Source organism: Triticum dicoccoides, chromosome 6A (assembly GCF_002162155.2).
Source record: "Triticum dicoccoides isolate Atlit2015 ecotype Zavitan chromosome 6A, WEW_v2.0, whole genome shotgun sequence".
Taxonomy (NCBI): domain Eukaryota; kingdom Viridiplantae; phylum Streptophyta; class Magnoliopsida; order Poales; family Poaceae; genus Triticum; species Triticum dicoccoides.
Window position 1 is genome coordinate 27,445,901 of NC_041390.1, and position 3,611 is coordinate 27,449,511.

At 39.0% G+C, this 3,611-nt stretch overlaps 1 pseudogene; it reads left to right on the top strand.

Annotated features, from left to right (window-relative positions):
* The first annotated feature begins 258 nt into the window (after positions 1-258).
* On the top strand, positions 259-1,154 carry LOC119314214 (annotated as a pseudogene).
* The last annotated feature ends 2,457 nt before the right edge of the window (positions 1,155-3,611 follow it).

The window sequence follows — 3,611 nt, forward strand, 5'->3', positions numbered from 1 at the left end:
GCGTGTTGTCACACCTTTTTGGTGGTGGAATGATAGTGCAACAACAAGGAACTTTAATGACCAGTCCAAGAATACACTTGTAAGTAGCGCCACCAAACAGAACATACCAAATTATGATTTTGAGAAGCATCCAAGCACTTTCCACACAAGCAAATGCCAATTGTGAAAAAGATCATTCCATGGCAGCTATAAATAGCCCCGTAGCATGACGATCATCCTTCCTCATCCATCATTCTCATAAGTAGAGTGCATCATTTAAGCCAAGCAAGCTGTGGTCAATACAAATCCACCATGAAGACCTTTCTCATCCTTTCCCTCCTTGCTATCGTGGAGACCACCGCCACAACTGCAGTTAGAGTTCCAGTGCCACAATTGCAGCCACAAAATCCATCTCAGCAACAGCCACAAGAGCAAGTTCCATTGGTACAACAACAAAAATTTCTAGGGCAGCAACAACAATTTCCACCACAACAACCAGATCCACAGCCGCAACCATTTCCATCACAACAACCATATCTGCAGTTGCAACCATTTCCGCAGCCGCAACTACCATATTCTCAGCCGCAACCATTTCGACCACAACAACCATATCCACAACCGCAACCACAGTATTCGCAACCACAACAACCAATTTCGCAGCAACAATAACAACAACAACAAATCCTTCAACAAATTTTGCAACAACAACTGATTCCATGCATGGATGTTGTATTGCAGCAACACAACATAGCGCATGGAAGATCACAAGTTTTGCAACAAAGTACTTACCAGCTGTTGCAAGAATTGTGTTGTCAGCACCTATGGCAGATCCCTGAGCAGTCGCAGTGCCAAGCCATCCACAATGTTGTCCATGCTATTATTCTGCATCAACAACAAAAACAACAACAACAACAACAACCATCGAGCCAGGTCTCCTTCCAACAGCCTCAGCAACAATATCCATCAGGCCAGGGCTCCTTCCGGCCATCTCAGCAAAACCCACAGGCCCAGGGCTCTGTCCAGTCTCAACAACTGCCCCAGTTCGAGGAAATAAGGAACCTAGCGCTACAGACGCTACCTGCAATGTGCAATGTCTACATCCCTCCATATTGCACCATCACGCCATTTGGCATCTTCGGTACTAACTGAGAAGAAAATAACTCTAGTACTAGATATACTAGTACACTTCCCGTGCGTTGCCACAGGCTTTTTCAAATTTGTACTGATTGCAAACACGATGCATGTGAAATTTGACATGTATAGAAAAGATAGACACGAAAAATTGAAAAATAGTTGAAATCCACTCCACTTGCAATAATTTCAATAAAAATGTAATTAGCCGACTTGTACTATGAGATCTGATCCACAAAGTAGAAAAGTGGTACAAAAACTTACACCCTCCACCCACAAGTACTTGTCGTAGAAATGGATTATCCATTCTCCGAGAAGTATTTCTAGACAGAGAGAGTACAACTATTTGTCGTGCACTTTACTTTAATTGATGGATATCACTTGCATGCCTTTTTATGCTTAAGACTAATAATCTCACAAAGCATGTCCATTGTTATTGTTCAATAATTGAAGACCACACTTGGGAGGATTTTGTTCCCTCAGAACAAATGTTCAAAGATACTACAACCAGAAACTTGATTGCATTATGAACTTGCGTGGAAAATTATTACATATGAAATTAGGCACTTGGAGGTTACCATTTAGGAACTACTACAAAAAAACACATTATTCCTACCATTTAGTAACCATTGCTGCATAAAATATTTCAACCCTTTCCCATCTACTATTCATATCTCAAATGATTTAGGACAGTCCGCATCTACTTTTCCTGGCTCAAATGGTTTGAGGTCCGTCCAGCTGCACTCAACTTTTAGAATATTTCTTCTTTCAAGGTCATGAAAACAATCATACAGTAAGATCAATGGTGATCATAAATGTCATTTGTAATTAAGTGATACTACATCCATCCAGAATTACTTGTCGCTCAAATGAAGCTAGAACATGGTATTATTTACAATAGGTTCTCCTGTCAGCATGTAACCACTCCGCCGACTATTGCACACAAACTTTGGCCTTTCTCTCCTCACAAAAACATATGAGCTCTCAAGGCAACACGGTGAGTGTCTATTTCTTATGGATATCACAACTGTTGTAATCTGACATGTCGACACATTTTCTTTTCAATGGAGTGGTGTCTAGCCCACACAAATGCAACACTTTTAAAGAACTAATGCTCTTGTTATCCATAGAGCTAGAACAAATAAACGGATTGGGAAGAACTAAATGCAACACTTTTAAAGAACTAATGCTCTTGTTATCCATTGCATACATGTAATCCTTCTAGATATTTTGCTTCTAATAAATTTGCAGTATGCTTTTAACCTACTATTTTAGATCTCCCATAGAAAACACGGAATCATGTGCTTTGGTCACCGTGCCGAAAATAATATACCATACATAAAGAAATGGAGGTAGTATAACATTATGATCCTCATGTAGGCCTTGTTGACTTTTTGTTACCACTAACTCACTCTTATTACATGGATGAAAAATGATTCTTCTTCTTTCTTAGATGGATGAAAAAAGACATTGGGGAGAGGATGTAGTGGAACTGGGAATGCTATGTTCAGTAGCACAAATAGTTACCAGCTTTAGCATGATGTGGGAAGGTCCAAGTCTTGAAACTCTTTGACACAGTACGCAAAGTTGAATGCCAGCCCGTACTGACAACATTTAGTACAAGCTCAATTAAGAAGACAACATATTAATGTATTGAAAATTCTAATCCTGCCAAAAAATGTAGACCTTCATTATTATTCACCCAGGGTCTGTTTATGTTTTACCTGTGAGGCATTACATTTGTCGTCACTTTAATGTTTTTCTTCATGCAAAAAAATTGCCTTTTTATTTAGTCATATACACTGCTGCTAGTCGACTCAGCTTAATGCATACAATCAACGAGAATTGCTTTGCATGCCATTAACTAACTATCACCAATAAAAGAAAGCTTTTGCTTTGGAATGCAGATTTTAGGCTCAAGGACCTCCAGCTCTCGGCCACCATGGTAAAAGAGATGCTGAGAGTATGCTCTTTAGTGTATGAGAAAGTGTGAAATTATCTAGGGAGACTTAGTAAGTTTTTCTCTGCCATAGTGTTACTCCAATCAAAATCAACCTATACGGTATATAAGGCAAAATGTCATATGAATTGGGATATCACAAGCTGATGTTCTTTGATAGTACTGTAGATGGTAACCCTGTTGCATGTAAATTTGGGCCTCTGTGTAATCTGGACTTCAGACACTGAATGCCGATTTCAGGGATGATGATATGACGTTTTGAGCAGCATTAAGCACGGACATTTTTTGAGCATCTATAATATAAATGCCCTCAATAAAACGTGTCAGATTTAATAGGTGATAGGCCAGGTCTGCAATAATAATATCGTAACAAGCTTCAACATTGCACACGCAACTTTTGTTTCTAAACAAAAAAGGTTATATAAAGATGATACAAATACGACACCGAACCCTAAAGCAGAGCTCTTAAAAGTAAATAAATAAAAGGAAAGTGGAATGTGATATGCCTAAATGAGGGTTTAAATACACTGAGAGCAGATTG